Genomic DNA, 20779 nt, shown 5'->3' on the forward strand with positions numbered 1-20779 from the left:
CTGCGGTCTTTTCCCTTTTCAGGCATCCATTCGGAGGAAGATCCGTGGATTGAAGCGTTTACCGCAACCGGGTAAGTCTGTAGCGGAATGTTTCCCCATAGGGGCTGGGGTGCGGCGGATATGCGCGAAAGGTCGCACCGACCCGAGATTAGGTGAGTATCCCCGGTGATCTCAAGTAAGTCTTAATATTTGCCTTTGTTGCCTTAGGTAACTCTCTGTGGCTCACCTTATTGTTTTTATGTCCATAGGTGATGAAGAGCGGCCGCGGACTGAAGATGAGCGTGATGGAATGCTGAAAATGGCAACAGGTGAGTTCAGCGCGGCGTTGCAGGAGGCGCGGCAAGAGCGACTAATGGATTCTTTCTTCCAGGTCCAAGTCGGGAAGATGCAGGATTCAGGTGAGTATGAATAAACTCTTGCTCTAACCTTTCCTTCTGTTTTCCTTGCAGGGTTCAGGAGCTCCGGAGTGTAGACGGGCGTGGCAGAAAACTGGAAGCTGCTGCAGGCACGGTGAGCGTTACGCTGCTTCTGCAGAATAACGCGAAGCACGTGTGGCTTTCCGGGCGTGGCTTAAATAGCTTTGGAAGAAGTCCCAGGTAAGTATTCTTCCACTGTCCCACCCAGGTAAGAAAATAGTCCCTGCATTAAAATAGTCCCTTTTAAGCCTCATTTGGCTTAGGTCTTCATGCAGCATGGTCTGCATCAGGTGAGTAAGCAGCATTGTCTGCTTTAGGTAAGCTCTCATAAATGAGCCTGGCGCCTATGGCGCCAGGACTGACTTTGTTCTTATGAGCCTGGCGCCAAAGGCGCCAGGACTGCACCCAAACAGCCCCTAACTGGGGCTTTTGGGCATGCTCCAAATGGCATGATGCCTGCTTCCGGGGCTGCTGGGCCTGGTCTGGTTTCCTGGGGCCAGGCATCATGACAGCACTCCCCCTCAAGGCCCCTCCCAAAGTCATTCCTCTCCTTGGCCGTGGTTTGTCTGGAAATTCCCGGTGGAACCTCTTCACCAAACGAGGTGCATGCACGTGGTCACTAGGTTCCCAAGACCTTTCCTGCGGACCATAACCTTTCCAGTCAATTAGGTAAAAGAGTTTAGATCTCACTCTTTTTGAGTCCAAAATGTTCTTGATTTCGTATTCGGGTTCTCCGTCTATGAGGATAGGTTCAGGTGGGTCGGTTAGCCTAGTTCCTGGTTGCACTGGTTTCAAAAGAGACACGTGGAAGACGGGATGGATTCGCATATGAGCAGGTAGTTCCAACTCGACAGCCACCGGGTTAATAATGGTTTTGATGGAGTAAGGCCCCAAGTACCTGGGATTAAAGGTCCGTTTTCCGTTGAGAGGAATGTGCTTAGTAGATAACCATACTTGGTCCCCTATCTGGTAGTGTGGTGCTTCTCTTCTAAGCTGATCAGCGTTTTTCTTGTATTTTTCCTTGGCCTTTCGTAAATGTTCTGTTGCTTCCTTAAAGGTTTGAGTAATGACTGTGTGAAGATGATCTACTGCGGGCATCTCTAAATGCTGGGGTGAATCCAACTCCGAGGTTTGGGGATGATGTCCGTATATGGTAAAAAAGGGACTTCGCCCAATTCCTGAGTGTACTGAATTATTGTACGCATATTTAGCGATCCATAGGGTGTCCTTCCAATTGCCTTCAGACTGATGTAACATACAGCGTAAATATTGTTCGAGAGTCTGATTAGTTCTCTCTGTTTGGCCGTCGGTCTGGGGGTGGTGGCTAGTGGAAAGCCTGACATCTATTTGTGCCAGTTGGCAGCATTTTTTCCAGAAATGCGAGATGAATTGACTTCCTCGGTCTGAAATTAACACAGATGGAAAACCGTGTAGACGAACAATGTTTTCAAGGAATTCCTTGGCCAGGGTTGAGGCTGAGGGTATCCCTTTTAAGGGAATAAAGTGGGCCATTTTAGAAAAGAGGTACACTATTACTAGGATAGTATTGAAACCGTTACACGGGGGTAGATCCGTGATAAAGTCTAATGACAAGGTGTGCCAAGGAATCGGTGGAATGTCCATAGGCTTAAATAGCCCAGCTGGTTTTCTTTTTTGACTTTTGTTTTGGGCGCAGATGCCACAAGATAGGACAAATGACTTAATATCTTTTCGCCAGGTGGGCCACCAGAATTGTTTCTTGATTTTAGCTTCGGTCTTTGTAATACCGGGGTGTCCCTCTAGTAACGTATCGTGATAATGGGAGATGACTAGTTCTTGTAGTTCTTTTTGTGGCAGAAATAGACGTCCTCGGTAATATGGTAGTTCATTGGTGATGCTGAAATCTGGGCCTTTCTTGGCCCAATCTTGTAGGGCTTGAGGATCAAAGAGCTGCCGGACAATCCCTTGAATGTCTTCCAGTGTCTGTACTGAAGTTATACCAAGAATTCTCTGGTCAGGGATTATGGGTACAGGTTCCAGGGTCACTTCAGTCTCTCCCATTCCAATTCGGGATAAGGCGTCTGCTTTCCCATTTTTACAACCGGGCCGATAAGTTATTACAAAATCAAATTCGGCAAAAAACAATGCCCAACGGAGTTGACGTGAAGACTGGGCTTTGGCTGTTTTTAGATATTGTAAATTTCGATGATTGGTGATAACCGTGATGGTGTGCCTGGCTCCGAGTAGATAGTGTCGCCAAGCTTTGAAGGCGGACTTGATAGCTAACAGCTCCTTATCAGTAATGGCATAGTTTAATTCAGGAGCCGAGAACTTTTTTGACCAAAAGGCCACTGGGTGAATCTGGTTTGTTTCGGGATCTTTTTGAGAAAGGACGGCTCCCATTGCTAAACTGGATGCATCAGTCTCCTCCACTATGTACGGGAGTTCAGGACGTGGGTGTCTTAGGATCGGTGCAGATGTGAATTTGGCCTTTAATTCTTGAAAGACGCTTTCAGCTTCGTCTGTCCATACAAAGCGTTTGTTTTTTCTCAAGAGTGCTGTGATGGGATGAATAATCTGCGAAAAGTCTGGAATAAACCTGCGGTAGAAGTTGGCAAAACCAAGCATGCTCTGTACCCCTTTGACAGAGCTTGGCGAAGGCCATTTGAGAATTGCGTCCACTTTTCGTGTATCCACCCTGATTCCTCCCGGGGTTAAAATGAATCCTAGAAATTCCACTTCAGTGGTGTGGAAAACGCATTTCTCCAATTTGGCATATAGTTTGTACTGGCGTAGCTTTTCTAACACTGTTCGGACGTGCTTGATATGATCAGATTCTGATGAGGAGTATACTAAGATGTCATCAATATAAACTACGACACAAACATCGATAAGTTCTCTAAGGACATCGTTCATGAAGAACTGGAAGGCTGCCGGCGCGTTGCATAATCCAAAAGGCATCACTTGGTACTCAAATAATCCATACTTCGTGCGAAAAGCAGTTTTCCACTCGTCGCCTTCTTTGACACGTACCAAATGATACGCCCCCCGGAGGTCTAGTTTAGTATATATGCGGGCTTCTTTTACTTGGTCAAGTAATTCCAGAATTAAAGGCAACGGATACCGATTCTTAATGGTTATTTGGTTCAGTGCGCGATAGTCTATGCACGTTCTGAGGTCGCCTTCCTTTTTTGGCACGAAGAACAAAGCAGAAGATGCTGGGGATTTAGATGGGCGAATAAAACCGTTAGCAAGGTATTGGTCCAGGTATTGACGTAAATGAAGATTTTCGGGCTCCGTAAGGGCATAGATCCTGCTGCAGGGAGGTTGTGCGCCTGGTATGAGGTCCATTTGACAGTCATATGATCTGTGTGGGGGCAAGGTATTTGCCTGTTCTTTTTGGAAGACATCTTGAAACTCTAGATACTCTGTAGGTAGTTGTATGGTAGCTGGAGTTACTGAAGCCAGGACCGTGTTCTGAGATTTTCTTGGGTTACAGGTGTGCGCACATTCTGGGAAGGTAATTCTCTTCTCTCGCCAATCGATACTAGGATTATGTTTTTCCAACCAAGGTATCCTCAGTATTACTTGAAACTGCGGAGCCTTGATTAAATCAAACACCAAAGTCTCTCGGTGCCCATCCTGCACCAGCAATGTCATTTCTGTGGTGGAGTGAGTTACCGGGCCTGAGGCAATTTCCGTTCCATCAACTGTGGTAATGACATCTAGAGTGGGTTTCTGGGCGAGAGGCAGGTTCATCCTGGAAGCCAGTTCACTGTCCACGTAGTTTCCTATGGCTCCGCTATCTACGTACGCTTTTACCGCGTGCATCCGAGATGGCTGTTCCAGATCTACGAGGATCATTGGAATGGTGAAATGCGAGGTCTGAGTGTCCTTCTTCGAGCTCGGCAAGCGGACCTCTACGCTTGTCGGGCGGGATTGTTTCCCGAGTCAGAGTTTTTATCCGCAGCCCCCACCACCTTTTTGGGCGGTTTTATGGGGCAGTTCAACAAAAAATGACCTGAATTCCCGCAATATAGGCATAGCTGCATTTGTCGCCTTCTATCTCTTTCTTTCTGAGTTAAGGGTCCTCTTACCCCTCCAATTTGCATGGGTTCTGAAGTCTCTGCCCCTTTGGGGCTGGTATGAGTTCTGACCAAGACTCTGTTTTCAAACCTGGCTTTATCGGCCTTCCTATTTTGAAGTCTATGATCAAGTTGGACCACCAAATTTATATATTCGGTACAATCTTGAGGTGGGTTCACGATCTGGGCCAAGACATCTTTGAGTTCTCCTCAAAGCCCTCGATGGAACAATGTGATTCTTTTTACTTCTGGCCATTCAGTTTCCACTATTAATCTGTTAAAGGTTGCAATGTAGGAAAGAAGATCCTGATTCCCCTATCGTAGGGATAAGAGTTTGTTATCCAGGGCCTGACCCTGGGAGTGTCGAGCAAATAGTCTTTCCATGCTTGTTTGAAATCCCTGGAAATCCCGAAGAATGGGGTCATCTTGATTAACTAGAGGAATGGAGCAGTCTGCTGCGCTGCCGCTAAGGTATGACAGCACAAAGGCTACCTTGGCTTGATCATTCGGAAAGGCTGCAGGTCTGCATAAAAAGTGTAAGCGGCACTGATTCATGAATACGGCAAACCTTTTTGGGTCTCGGGTAAAACGTTCGGGTGGAGCCAATGGAACGGCTCCTGGTAAGTGTATTTGAACAGGGTTGCTCGATGACACAGGAGCTGGTACTGCCCCGAGGCCAGGCAGTGGCGTTTGCCCAGCTTGATTTTGCAATAACTGTCTGGCTAGATCATCTGTTCGCTCTTTCGAAACTATCAGCTCCCTCCTAAGGGCATTAGTTCCTGGTGGGCGGCATGCACTTCAGCCCTTAGCTCCCCTAATAATTGGGCTAATTGATCCGTCTCTGAGGTCTCCATAACGCCCAAGTGGCTTGTTGTGGGTGGTGCTTCGCGTTCTGTTACGCTCACCTGGTGTCCACGGGGGCGTTGATCTGGACCGGCCTGATGTTACTTCTTCCAGTGACACTCGGAGCGCCGAGATGACAGAGTTGACCGGGCCACCGAGCTTGGTCTGTGTGGCTCGTATGAATACTCTTCTGTAATGCAGAAAGGGGAATTAACCACCTGTGAGGTTTAAGCTTAACCACACCTTCTCCCCTTGAATTACTTTGGAACTCTTTTAGCTTCTCACCTGATACTCTGGTAAGATGAACTCTCCATCCTGCTTCAAGTGCAAGGGCGCGTAGATGACCAGTTGCCTCACTGGTGTGGTAAGTTGGCGAGTTGCAGACAGAGTTGACTGCGTAGAGGTAATAGTTGTAAGAGTTCAAAACGTCTGGAATTCACTCTGTCCAATTCCCCTAGGTTGCCCTTATGGCTCTGGAAAGAGTTCACGTGGCAGCCAGAGATGCGCAGGTAAGTGTTTATAAAAGCTGTTCGGAATAAAGAGGGAAGCTTGCTCTAATCTGTGGTCTTTTCCCTTTTCAGGCATCCATTCGGAGGAAGATCCGTGGATTGAAGCGTTTACCGCAACCGGGTAAGTCTGTAGCGAATGTTTCCCCATAGGGGTCGAGGTGCGGCGGATATGCGGAAAAGGTTGCGCCGACCCGAGATTAGGTGAGTGTCCCCGGTGATCTCAAGTAAGTCTTAATATTTGCCTTTGTTGCCTTAGGTAACTCTCTGTGGCTCACCTTATTGTTTTTATGTCCATAGGTGATGAAGAGCGGCCGTGGACTGAAGATGAGCGTGATGGAATGCTGAAAATGGCAACAGGTGAGTTCAGCGCGGCGTTGCAGGAGGCGCGGCAAGAGCGACTAATGGATTCTTTCTTCCAGGTCGAGGTCGGGAAGATGCAGGATTCAGGTGAGTATGAATAAACTCTTGCTCTAACCTTTCCTTCTGTTTTCCTTGCAGGGTTCAGGAGCTCCGGAGTGTAGACGGGCGTGGCACAAGACTCGAAGCTGCTGCAGGCACGGTGAGCGTTACGCTGCTACTGCAGAATAACGCGAAGCACGTGTGGCTGTCCGGGCGTGGCTTAAATAGCTTTGGAAGAAGTCCCAGGTAAGTATTCTTCCACTGCCCCACCCAGGTAAGAAAATAGTCCCTGCATTAAAATAGTCCCTCCTAAGCCTCATTTGGCTTAGGTCTTCATGCAGCATGATCTGCATCAGGTGAGTAAGCAGCATGGTCTGCTTTAGGTAAATTCTCATAAATGAGCCTAGCGCCTATGGCGCCAGGACTGACTTTGTCTTATGAGCCTGGCGCCAAAGGCGCCAGGACTGCACCCAAACAGCCCCTAACTGGGGCTTTTGGGTATGCTCCAAATGGCATGATGCCTGCTTCCGGGGCTGCTGGGCCTGGTCTGCTTTCCTGGGGCCAGGCATCATGACAGAATATTAACCTTTCATATATGTTTCCCACTGAAACCTATCTTGACCAGTGTTTGGGGCGTATAATGATACCATGGTTACCATTGTTGACTCGATTTCAGCTATAATGAATAAATATCAGACCTCCTTATCTGCCTTAGTATTGATTCATTTAAATTGTGCCTCCTTCCTAAGTGCAATTAAAACACCTGCCATTTTCTTCTGGGCGTTAGCTTGAACGATAGTGGGATAGTGTCTTATATGAAGTTGGGACCGGTCATGTTGTTTTATATGGGTTTCCTGTAGAGATAGAATGTCTGGCCGATGCCGTATTAGAAACGCATCCAATTTCTTTCTTTTTACTGGGGTATTAAGCCTCTGAATATTAAGAGATATACACTTGAATGTTTTGAGATTTTAGTTTCAAATCTGTACCCTTTACCCTAATCTCAGACCTTGTTCCATGGTCATATATCCAACCACAAATGCAGTCTTTCCGCACCCTGAACCCCAAATATTGAACCTTCCCCCCAACGAGTATAACATGTATCCCTATCAGCCCTAACCACATACCCCCGCCCTGGTGTGACCCATTGTACCTAAAGTACCTACTACCATCACGCCTCTGCCTTGGATCATATCTTCCTCCAGGGTCCCCTCTAGGGTATCCTAGCATCCTCTTCACCTCCCCACTACCGATTGCTAGTTGGAATAACGTGTCCCAAACCTGTAGTTTTGTTGCTTGCCTGGCACAACGCTCATCAATTTCCCTTCCGACTCTCGGTTAATATTACTTTGTGGACGAAATCCAAGGGCCTTTAAGATGAGAGCTCCGCCGGGTCCAGTTTGGACCTCTGCTTCGTTTGTCTCCTATGTCCCGGCTCAGTTTTTCTTGTGTATTTTCTGATATGGGGTTGCTCCGTTGTAGCTGCTGAATCCGAACAATGTCCCCTTTGTCCTCTTCAATTTTTAGAAGATCAATACCCTCTTCCTGAGAGTTGACCCTATGTTGTCTCCTGTCTATTGCAAACGTTTAACCAAACCGGAATGTCCATCTGTACTTAATCTTTCTGATTTGCAAAGTTTTTAGAACTATTCGCATTTATCTGCGCTTCTATAGTGTGAGTGGGGAGAGATCTTGAAAAAGTTGTACAGTTGAGCCGTTATATGTGATAGGGTCGACTTGCCTGCCTGCCCTCAAAATTTGTTCCTTTTGTGGGGAGTCCCCACATGCCGCCAACACATCCCTTGGATGCGTTCCGGGACCAGATCATTTTGGGCTCACCCTATGGACGCAATCTAACAGTACAGTCGCATCTTTTTCTAATCCCACTAACTCTTTAAAGATAGAAATTATTGCTTAAATTAGGGTCCCCAACCGTTTCCGGAAGGTTTCTAACTTGGCCATTTGCCCTGCGAGACCTATTCTCTAGGTCTTTGCACTGTATCACTAAGTTAAGAGTTGTTCTCGCCAAGTGATCCACCAGTTCCTCCGATTGTCTATTGTATTGGGTGAGTTCCTGTATCTCCCTTTCATTTGCGTCTTTGCGTTCACCCAAGTCTGTTAGATCTTTCCTAAAGTCAGTAATCAGTTGCTTAATCTCTGGTGTGAATGCCATAAATTTCATTTTTCTTGAAAATTCTTTGCCAAACATTCTTTGGCTTCAGCCATTGCTAGAGGGAAGTTTGGCAGAGAAATAGGAGTGCTAGATTGTTGCGATCTGGAGGTTCTAGTCCAGATGTCCTGCAACAGACTTTCCTTAGTTACGTGAGTCATATAGCGACCAGGCACACCAACTTTATTTTTTGTTCCCGGCATATGGTAACTGCTACTAATGGGGCATCACCCAATATATTAGACTTGTGGCCGAGGTAGTGTAGATATGTTCTGGCCCCCTAACACTACTTGGTGTTACTGATTGACAACAGCACTTTACAAGCTCTACTGCTCTACCACCTGTAAATCTGGGTTCCACCTGTAGACTTCTGCCCATGAAAATGCAGCTAGCTCAGTTTCTGTAGGAGTGATTGCATTATGTAGAAACAGAGACAATGAAAGTCCCAAATGTGTGTATTACTCCCACCCTTGGGCAGACCAAGTGTCTGTCGTATTTCCAAAATAGATTGAAGCTTCAAATCCTGCCATAGATTTTTACTTCCTGTGAAGAAAGAGCTGCCACACTTCTATGAGGATACTGGCGCAGAATCCTGAGACTTGCGAATAGCTGTCTTTTAGGCTTAGTGGCTTCTCAGACCTCAGAGAGTCATAGCTTGCGTATTGCAATAACCTGGTTCATTGGGGGTAACCTGCCCCATATAGCCTTTTCGCGTCCTTATCAGTTGTTTTAGATTGGGGTGAAAAAAGTCTACTTTCTTTGAAGGGTGTGCTTTAAAAAACGTTTGAGTGTCCAAATTAGTCCTTACAGATCAGGGGCCTCAGAGCCTTGTTTATTGGGTCATCCGATGCTCCCTGCCACCATCTGCCATCTGTTCCTTTTCTAGGAATCCCTGTATATATCTGGTGATGCCCTGACCTAAAAATAACGCCAGATATGGGAGCCTCATGAAGTAACTTGCGTATTGTCTGAGTATATATCCCTTGTTGCTTAAGCTGAACAGATTTTCTGGGGGAATCCTGTAGCGCTTCCTCACCGGTCCATAATCGCTATACATCCAGCCTCAATCAGGGTCTGTCTGCTGATTCTCCTCATATCCTGTTGCGCCTGTGATCAAGCACCCGTGTGGCGGTAACTGCTATAGCTGCCAATTAACAAGTCTATTCATATGAGGCCAACACTGTTCCAAAAAGGTAACCCACAATGTAGTTGCGTAGATTAACTGCCTCTAATGTTGCCTGGATCCAACCGTGCACCTCATAGAGCATACCTGCAGTATAAAAGTTTTCACCCATTTATACAAGGCCGGGTCTATCCTGGATGTGCCCGCATAATCCTCTGATGCACCCCAGCGGTGAAATGGATCATTCGGAACAGCGTGCCGACATTTGCTTTCGTCCACCAATCAGTCACTGGAAGCCTATATACTGCTCAACCTCTTCCAAACCTTCACCCTCTCCTCCCGGGGTTATCGCAGTCATATGCTTAGCTCTGATGGGCCGTTAGCTGAACTCACCCGAAATTGTTGTAGAGCTGGGCCGCGTATCAGATTTACGGGCATGGCCAGACCGTGGGTCGCCCCTTCTGCATCGAGATTTAGCTCAGAATTCTGCAAAGTTGGATCAGGGTGGAACACAGACCTCCACGATGCAGCCCCAATGTTAATTGAGAAGGGAAACAATCTAATAAACACTGTTTGATGTGCCCATTGTAAACGCTTCGGGAGGGGCTCCTTCGGCACATGTCCTCGGTACACGGTGGCCATCTTGGAATCCAAAATTGGTGTACATTTGATGAGACCTTTAACCTTTTCTATATAAATATGCTATATTTTAAGAATTTCAAGAATGTTTGATATGCAATTTGATTGAAAGGAATGGTTTAAGCCTATGATGACGTTGGGGGAGAGCTTCACAACCCAGAAATATAGCTTTTGTGGTAGGAATGGAAAATGTGCGCTTTTTCAGCTGTTCAGTGGCGATTCAGGAAAAAAATATTATGAACAGCTACAGTTACGATGAGGGGAAAACACCCTAGGAAGCCCTGTGGATTTTATGGAGAATGATGAGCTGAAAGATGCTCAGGATTTAATGGCCGACTATGAACCCGAAGAGTATTGGGACAATGACAACGTCATTGTGGAATAGCCATTTGCAGCCAATGGGAGCTCTGAAGACAAGGACTGTGAATCTATGGCTCTGTAGGCAGATACGGCGATGACACCCAAGACTGATTTTGCTCCCCGAAGCCTTGATGACAAACAGGGTCATGTGTGCAGGTGTGCGGAGAAACAGGCTGCAGCAGAGACTATCAATAATTATTGTGCTTGCTCTTCAAACCCATTGCATTTTGAAAGTAGCCTGTGTAAGGCCGGTCTTTCACTGATGTACCCCGAAAGCCTTAAGGACAATGCTATTATACATTGTGCTTGCTGTTCAAAACGAAAAGTAAGATCGGGGAATAACAGTCTGTGTAAGGAATGTCCCACGCTAATGGAGACCGATATGGACGCAACAGCCCCTCTTTACGTTGATATTTGTGCCACCCAGGGGATTACGGCCATAGTGACTGAGGCGTATCTAAAACAACTTACAGATGGTGCTACCGATATAAAATTAATAATCCTCTGCAGGATGCTCACAAATGTTTGGAAAAAGCTTACATGGATAATTCACTACATAAAATATGTTTTGTGTTGAGCCCTAAAAGCTTAGTAGATTTGTTGCGCTTGACGCAGCTGCTGACACAGATAAGGATCTGTGCGGGAACTGAGCAATGCATATCTAAAACATTATGGGCTATATAATCGGTGAATTATCCTCTTTTTAAAATGAAGCAGTTTAGATGCATGTATCCGATGGATGTTAGAAACATCATTGCAAAAACAGTTCTGGGCATGGCTAAAGTATAGATAATTGAGCACCTAATGGACTTTAACATGTTTGCTTATCGATGCAGTGACGTTCAATGTGTTTGCACAGTAATTGCATTTATTATGGATTCTATAACAGGCCCGATTGCTCTAGTATTTTAATGTGAAAATATTTTGAATAAAAATTGCTGTTTTAAATGTCAATAAAAATCAGTTGTTTATAAAACCTGGTTGTGTCTTTATGTTGAGCTGTTATGGGGGAAACATGTCTGGCCTGAAACTGCCGAAAATATATTATGGTGAAGGAGGTCTTTGTGGTTATTGAGGGCTTGGCAGCCTGTGCCGTAAACTGCAAAGCGATGGTGAGAAGGTGTCATGGGGAGCCGTTAAGACGTGGCTTGCAGGGGAGGAGGCTTACATGCTACACAAGCCATCCCAAAAACATTTTAAACAGCGAATGACCGTAGTATGCGACATCGATCAACGATGGCAGGGAGATATTATGGATTTGAGACGATAACCATGGTTTTCGCTACATTTTAGCCATCATTGACGTTCTTTCAAAATACGCCCATGTTGAGGCTTTAAAGGAAAAGTCGGACCACAGCGTGGCGACAGCTTTTAAGTGCATATTTAACAAAAGCAGAGTTCCCGCTAAACCACAGACAGACGCTGCTAAGGAGTTTTTAAATAAGCCGCTGCAGGTCACCCGGGCTCTTTCTTCCACATGTGGTGGGCATGCCCAAAGGCTCAACAATTCTGGAAACAATGTCTAGCCACCATCGAAAGGATCACCCAGACGGCACTCCCACTAGAGCCCGAGCCCGTTCTCCTGGGCGCCCTGATCCCAGGGTTAATAAGGCCAAGTTGCTGACCCAGTGCCTTCTGGCAGGAAGAATAGTGGTCGCCCGCTCCTGGAAATCTGCGGACATCCCCCTCATGTCCCATTGGTTGGTGAAAATATGGGACGTACTAATCGCAGAGAAAGTAACAGCGGCCAGGGAGGGTCTCCTCCACCGTTTCCAGAAGATTTGGGCCCCACTATTAGACTACGATCCGAAATTTCCAGCCTTAACTTACAAGCCTCAACTGGTCGGGAGGGTCCTGGATGGTGGGGGCACGCTCGAAGGGGGAGAAGGGTCGAAACGGGATTGGAAAACACGAACCTCTGAAACGCTGGCCCTGGCCGGCGACCATGGGGGGGGGGGAGATGGAGGGAATAGACGGGATCTCAATATGATGAACAACACGTTTTGATGAAAATGTTATTGTTGCCACCCTGCCTTGGTTTAAAATAAACATATTTGAAAAAAATAATAAGCCGCTGCAGAATCTTCTAAAGCAACATGGGGTGCATCACTTAGTAACACACTCCGAAATTAAAACCTCTATTGTAGAACATTTTATAAAAACCTTTAAAACACGGCTTTGGCAATTTTGTATGGCTATAAAAACACTTGTAGATATGTGGATGTGCTACCCACATTTATAAATGTGTATGACAACACGTATGATAGATCTATTAAAACAACTCTAGCTGGTGTAACGCTGCTGAATTCTTTGGACGTCTGGAAAAAACTGTACTGTGAAAGTCTTTTTAAAAAGACGAAACTCATGCCCCTTAAAAAGGGGGATTGTGAGGGGATCATAAAACACAAGGCCGTCTTTATAAAGGGATATGAGCAGAACTACAGCGACAATATATTTATTATATATGGAGTGGCCCAGCGGGGGGGTCTTTATATATACCGATTAATTGATTATTCGGGGGAGGCTATTCAAGGTGTGTTTTACAGGGAGGAGATTCAGAAAGTCAGTAAAGACCCGCATCATGTTTATAGAATCGAAAAAGTCAAGAGTAAATGTTGTGGTGCCAAGAAGCATTATCTAGTTAAATGGCTGAGGTGGCCTGACAAATTTAACAGTTGGATACCAGCTGGCTCCCTAGAGACCACGGGAGTGGAACGGGGCTCGAGATGGAGTCTGACCCTTTTTATATTAGGCTTCCCAGCAATGCTTCAGCCGAGACATTTCCAGGGAACAAAATATCCAACTTTACCGTGAAGTTGGGCAAACCCGTAAATCTGGATGGTCAAGATGGTGGCGATCACTGAAGTTCAGTACATCCAACCGTGGGATACTTTAGCCCCGGGGGACGCCACCTTTATCATAAAATGAACAAACCCTCCATTGCTCTGGCCGGGCAAGGTTGGGCTGATGTTGCTGTGATATGCTGGTTCAAGGCCAAAAATCAGGAGAATTGGTTTAAGGTGGTTTATTTTGGCTTTTTGAACTAAAAAAACAATGTCAGGATTTATTTCTACCAGTTCTCTTGCGTTCTCTAAGAAGTACCTAGTTTTGTACCTCAACCTGGAGGTGCAACCTGCCACCCTGGCACTTCGTAGGTACACCCAAATCACCCAACAATTCGTACCTCCTCCTCAGCACCAAGACCATACCTCCTCACAGGCACTTTGCAACTTCTTCCACCACTGACACTATGATCTCTTGCTCCCACAGCCATGCCTCCAACCTCACCAAAACACCAACTCCCTGTTCCTCAGCTTGGCCTAAATAGTCCCTCCTCCACTCCATCTGACTAATGGGCTGAAATGGCTTACACGCAGGTTCACTCCAGCAGGTTCTCTGGGCCACCCCTTGCACAGTAGCCATTTCAGAATGGTCAAGCCTTTCTGGTTCAGTTTTATTGTTTACAGCAGCCTATGCATTTGACTATAACATCCCTGGGTAGCCCTACAAAATATCCCCACCAAAAATATCGCTGTACATATGGCCGTTTGTCTCGCCATAGGCAATATTTTTGGGCGAGATATTTTGTGGGAGCGGGGTTTCGGGGGTGTCCCCCGCACATTTGAAAATAATGCTGGGGTTGCGGGGGTGTCCCCCACAGGGTCCATGGGTCAATATCGCCGCAAAAATATGGCAATATTTTAGCGGGGATATTAACACATGGAACCCATCCCTGGTGGATGAATGCATTCGAGTTTCATTGTGGTTCTTGATACAGCCGGGAGGCTTCTCGATAGGTTGCCGTAAATTGGCCAGTGGTGTTTTGTTATCGGGTGGTTCCAGAGGTGCTGAAAAACAAAACTCACACTGAGCACAACCTCACCCTAACACAAACAATGTCCCTTCTTCTCAGCTTAGTCTAAAATAATCCCTCTTCCAGTCCGCTAGTTAATTGGCTAAATTGGCTTGCTCACTAGTTCGCACCAGCGGATTGGAATCAATTGTCGTAGCCATTTTGGAATGGTCAAGTCTTTCTGGTTCAGTGTTATTGTTTATTACAATCTTGGTCTTTGACTTTAACATCCCTGGTGGGTGCATGCTTCGGGTTTAGTTGTGATTCTTGATACAGCTGGAAAGCTTTTAAATTTTGCCCTAATTTGACAGGTGGTGTTTTGATTTTGCCAGGTTTCTTAGGCTTTGCAATATAAAACACACAGGGAGCACAAGCTTGTGGCACAAGCCAGAGAAGCTATCAGGTGGAACCAATTATATAACAAGCATAACCGGAATCCAGGGACTACGAGGCTGGGGCCCCTCCAGATGCCACCATTCCACTCCTGGGGTAGGTTCTGTTCTGGCCATGCCAAGATAGTTGTCTACCCCAGGTCGAGGGTGATCCGAGAAAACCTGGCTGGACCAACTAAGGGTCATGTCACACTGCACTCTTTCTCACTCTTTGCTCCTGTTTAAAGGACCCAATGTGCACATTGTTAATCTTGAATTTGCAGCTGATTTAGTTTTACATGCATATTATTGGGTCAGATGTCTCTCGACCCATTCCAGCCTCCAGCTGCTTAAGGTTTAGTAATGAGTGCCAGATGAAATCAAGTGCTGTTTTGAAATCTATATGCAAGTGTATTTGCCCTGTTTTTGCTATTAGCATATTTGCTGTTCAAATACTGCAAAAGAGAACATATGGTCTATGTGTGTGTAGCAATCCTATCCGACTCTTATGTAAAATGTCACTGTCTATTAGGAAGGTCAGGAAGATTAGGATTAAGATTAGATTAGAAAGATTTTTTTGGTTCATGAGGCTGCCAAATAGTTTGCTGAGGTTAGGGTTTACACAGATTCCTCTATAGTTGTCTGGGTCCAGTGTGTCGCCATCTTTATAGATAGGAGTGATGAGCCCCTTGGACCAGGTGTCTGAGAATTGCTCAGATTGTACAATGATATTGACTAGTTTCACTAGTGCTGTTTGGATTTGGCATGGGCTATACCAGAGCATCTCATTTAGTATTTTATGTGGGCTGCAGGAATTCTTTGCTTTTGGTTTTTTCATACATTCTTTTAATTCCTCAATAGTTATTGGTTATTTTATGGGGTTGTGCTGGTCTTTAATAATTCCCTACTGGAGAGTCAGCTTGTCAGGGCATTTTTCTGGTCTCTATGAGGGGATGTCTTGGTATAGGTTTCTAAAGGGGTATTTCCATATGTGGGTGTTATTACTAGCTATATCATGGTTCTTATTATTTTTTAGACTTCTCCCAGGGTTGCCAGAAGGAGTTGCAGTTGATTGCATCCTTTATCTGAGCCTGTTTGTCAGGCTTTGTGCTTACCTGAGGTTTGGCTGACGGCTTACCAGGTGGACTAGGTTGGTATTTCTGCCGCAAACGGGAGTCCTGCAAAAAGGGGTGGTCCTCTCGGGACACCACACCGTCCGGCAAGATTGCAACGGAAGGGATTGCGCCAGAGCTGATCTCCAAAAAAGAGGAAAAACCCCAAGTGGGGGAAAAAACCTTTGTTGGCAACAATGTACAATCTGAGGTTTGATGGTAATGCTGAGTAGAAGCTTAGAAGGAATAAATAGAATTCCGAATGGGTCAACCAAAAGGTAGCAAGGTATAACACAGGCAGGGTAAGGAACGGAAGGCAAGGAACAAGCAGGAGCCCAGGCAGGGTTCACACGGAGTGGGAACAAGAGGAAGGAGAAACGAGAAAGAGCACTGAGCTAGGGTAAACAAACCTTAGCGTTGACTCGAAGCTCTGTGTCTCTAAACTTCTTTTATGAGGCTTTGTGGTTCTGACGTCCGCAGCGGAACGATGACACATTATTTCTTGGTACGCTGAAACAAACAAGGAACTACATATGCAAGGAGTGTCGGTGGCCATGTCGGAAGTGAAACAAACCGCTTCGGCGGAACAGTATGTCAATGTAGTACGGCGTCTCCACCTTCCCCACATTGACCATCACGGGAGGTGACATACCATGACTTTATATTTAAGTATTGTTGATTTATATTCCCTGAGTGTGCAGTGATAAGGTTCATTGGATCCTTGAGTTTTAGGTTTGACAGGTTCTTAAGTTTTAGTTTTAATTGTTTACTGTCCTTTCCAAACTATGGGCCTCATTTCGAGTTCAATGGTGTGGCAAAAATGGCGGTAATGCAGTGGTAACAGAGTTACCACTGCATTACCGTCGCATTTCCACACTATCAATCTATGGGGTAGGAGGTAATGTGGAGGAAAAACCTGCAGCAAAATGCTGGAGGTAATTCTTCCGCCTTACCACAAAAACACGGCCAAATCGCCATGGTGTCCCATGGACCATTTACTTCAGTAAATCTAAATGACCTGCCCCTTTTCTTCAGAGAGTCCTCTGCATGGAAATTAAATTTAAGGAAAATTATATCTTCTAGAGGTGTTGTATATAAAGAAATCAAAAGGTCAAGTACTGATTCCTGGGGACCATCGGTAGCCACAAAGGAAAGAAAAAACAGAAATAAGTGTATTTTTCCAAAGTGATAGTGTGGTTGACAATTAGATTTAAACCATGTAAGATTAACATCAGAATCCTGCAGGAAGAAATTAAGTAAACACATGTGGGTGATGGACATTATACAGTTCAAATCAGCCACCCATATCAAAGGCAGAACACTGGATTGGGTGGCTGATGTGAACTGTAATATTACTAATACAGATGCAGATAATGCACCGCAATTATGGACCGACCATCACCTCATTACTTTCTCAGCCACACTCGACTCCTTAGTCCTAAAACCATTGATATGGCACCCCCACTACCCACAAGAAGTAAAAAGAATATCACAGCAGAAAAACTACACCCTCACCTCCTCCCATCTCTGAACAACGTTAACAATTATGCTGACCCTAAATCATTAGTAGAGATTTTCAATAATGCCATGTCCAAGGCCTTGGACACCACCGCCCCGCTTAAAATGTGTGAAGCTAGACAAAAATCTCACCTCAATGCATGGTTCACACCTCAACTTAAAGAGTTAAGACTACAGAAAACTATCTGGCGCCACTCCCCGACTACTGTCAATAAGGCTAAATTAACAGAACTCTCCAAACATTACAAAAAAGAAATAACTAACACGAAAAAAAAAACATATTCAATGAAAGAATTGCCAAAGCTAGTTCCAATATTAAGGAACTGTTCTCCATCATCCGCGAAATGGAATCCCCAACTCCACCGGCAAACACTGTCCCAAAGGACAAGCCATGGTGCACTGCAATTCAAAATGCCCTCTTAAACAAAATCACTTCCCTCCAACAGAAAATAGCAATTAAAAACAACAACCATCCCCTCACACGGGGCTCAACACAACTACACCATTTACCTTTAAAGAAATCTCTATCCTTGACACGGAAAAAATAATTCTCTCTCTAAAACCATCAAACTGCAAGGGTGACAGTTGCCCGGCCCAAATTATAAAGGATGCTGCTAGAGACATTGCCCCGTTTATCTCCAAGCTCATTAACGCATCCTTTAAAATCAATACAGTACCTAATAACCTCAAAGAATCTTGGGTCCTCCCCTTGCTTAAAAAACAAACGCTAGACCCTACCATCCCCACCAACTATAGACCTATTACCACTGTCCCCTTTCTACTTAAAATTATTGATAGAGTAGCCTATATTCAAATTCAAGAATACCTAGAAGCTAATCATCTACTAGGATCACAACAGTCTGGCTTCCGCCCACTCCATGGAACGGAAACTGCCCTGCTAGACCTTAAGACTCAAATTGACGAGTTGAAGGACAAGGGACAAACAGCTATGCTACTTCTCCTGGACCTCTCTGCAGCGTTTGACCCAGTGGATCATGCAGTTTTATGCAACCATCTTAGGTCGGCGGCTCACTTTTCAGGGGAAGCCATAGCCTGGGTCCAATCCTTCCTGGCCAACAGGACAATGCAAGTCTTTTCCCTATTAATGGCAGCTGACCCAACTCAAATCTCCTGCGGAGTACCCCAAGGATCCTGTGTCTCACCCACTATGTACAACATCTTTACTAAGCCTCTGTTTGAAAAATTGGACAGACTGTGTATCACATACACAAATTATGCAGATGATACCCAGATCCTTATCCCCCTTTCAGGCAACCTTTTGGAGGACACAGCCTTAGTAAACAGAGTATACCTCCTCATTCAGGCATGGATGGCATCTCATGGCCTCTGCCTGAATGACGATAAAACTGAGATACTAATCCTAGGTTCTGAAACTAACATAAAAAACTCAGCCCTAGCTATACCGCCTTCAATATCGACAACAATCTCATCAAGGTGATGCCAGTGGTCAAGACACTAGGCTTCTATCTTGATGCCACTCTTTCGCTCAAGAAACAAGTCAATTCACTCACATCCTCCACAGCCTACACCTGCAAGCTTATCCGAGAATGTAGACCATTCCTCTCTACCTCGAGTTGCATCACCTTGGCCAATGCCCTCGTAATGTCGAGACTAGATTATTGTAATGCTCTCTACTCAGGTGCCAATAAAAATGTCATCGACAAAATTCAAAGAATGCAAAATAACGCCCTAAGAGCAGCTCTGAATATCCCTATGAGGGAACACATTTCAGATGCTAGAAGAGAGTTTCATTGGTTAAAAATATCTGACAGGATACTCTTAAAAACAGCCTCCCTTACCTCCAAATGCTTAAATAATTTAGCTCCACCCTACCTTGCTGAAAGGATAAACAGAAGATCGTCCACACGTCCAATGGGAGCAGCCAATGCCCACACCCTGGAAACGCCTAGATTTAAACATGTTACAGCTGGAGGATCTAGCTTCCCAGTTATTGCAGCACAAACTTGGAATTCATTACCGCATGACCTCAGAAAGGAACAACCGTATTCTAAATTTAGACTTTGTGTACTTAAATGGCTACTAACGAATGACTGTTAGCTTAACTTCTCGTTAACTTGCACTGTTGCCTCTGCTGCATGCTTCTTATCTTGCCTCCTTCCTTATGCCACTGTAACTGACCTGGCAGCATCCATTTTCCATCTGTTTTGTATATTTATATGCTTCTTTGTACACATTCTGTAACTAAGCTTAAGTTGTCTTGACCACTGCGCCTGGCTACCCAAGGGTTTGGCAAGCAATACCAAATAAACAAACAAACAAACAAACAAACAATTATCAGTATTTGTTACCCTTTACTGGTATAACTAGTGGGCTATGCACTTTAACCCCACAATACGCAGAAATCACAGGGTGAGAGCCACACAAAAAAGGTTAACTGAAATGTAAGCCTAATTCATAATAATGTATTACCTCTGAGCAGAGCAGGCCTACTTCACTGTTTGTTTAGATGGGGGACCGCTCTTCTGTAGTGTATCACTGGCCACCACCCTCCATATGCTTTTACATGAAAAAGTCAGAATTCCTGAAGTCTTCTGGGTTATCAAACATATACTGTGAGTCTGTTTTTTTCTGTAATGTTAAAGAGACCTGATTAAACAAGCCATATTGAATGTTCAGATAGAGGTTTAAATATTTGATTAGAACAGCAGCGCTGGGATGATCGGACAGAGGAGCTATTGCAGCTTGTAAGGTCATAGAGAGGTTTGAGATGTACAATTGTTTTAAAGATGATCTTGGTAAAGTAGAGGACGTTGTGCGAGAAATTATCTTTCTTTAGTTAGGAATATAACTTGCAGTTCAATAGATTCCTTGAAGTATATGCAGGGTGGGTACAGAATTAGAAAAGCTTGCTGGGCTCTGGATTGCTTGACTTATGGAATCCAATTAATAGGGACTAACACTGCCTACCAACGGTTCATAGACAAAAAGTCGAAAACTTAATGTCGAAAAGCAAAAATGTCGAAAAAAAAATGTCGAATGCAAAAAAGTCGAAAACACATACATATAATAGGAAAAGTCATAATTTCGAAAAAAAAATGTCGAAAAAAAAATCGAAAACCCAAAACACTTTTTTTTTTTTTTTTTACACAAATACTAACATTTTTTATGGGGGGGGGTCCCCCCCCCAACCCCCCCATCCCAAACCCCTACCCCAACCCCCCCCCCTCCTCCCCATCCCCCCCACCCCCCATAGATATACCTTTAATTATTTTTAAAAAATCTTTAATATAATATTAAATAATTAATTAATTATTTAAGAAACCCATCCCAAACCCCTACATCCAACCCCCCCTCCTCCCCATCCCCCCCACCCACCATGGATATACCTTTAACCATTTAAAAAATTATGTTTTATAAACT

The 20779-nt window shown here is 44.9% G+C and overlaps 1 protein-coding gene across 3 annotated transcripts in view; it reads left to right on the top strand.

The window, feature by feature from the left end:
• C5QH8orf88 (chromosome 5q C8orf88 homolog) overlaps positions 1-20779 on the top strand; it is a 1871959-nt gene that overhangs the window by 1572574 nt on the left and 278606 nt on the right. The gene's annotated exons all lie outside the window — the stretch shown is intronic.

Source organism: Ambystoma mexicanum, chromosome 5q, assembly GCF_040938575.1.
Source record: "Ambystoma mexicanum isolate Mex_15411 chromosome 5q, UKY_AmexF1_1, whole genome shotgun sequence".
In the NCBI taxonomy this organism is placed as follows: Eukaryota; Metazoa; Chordata; class Amphibia; order Caudata; family Ambystomatidae; genus Ambystoma; species Ambystoma mexicanum.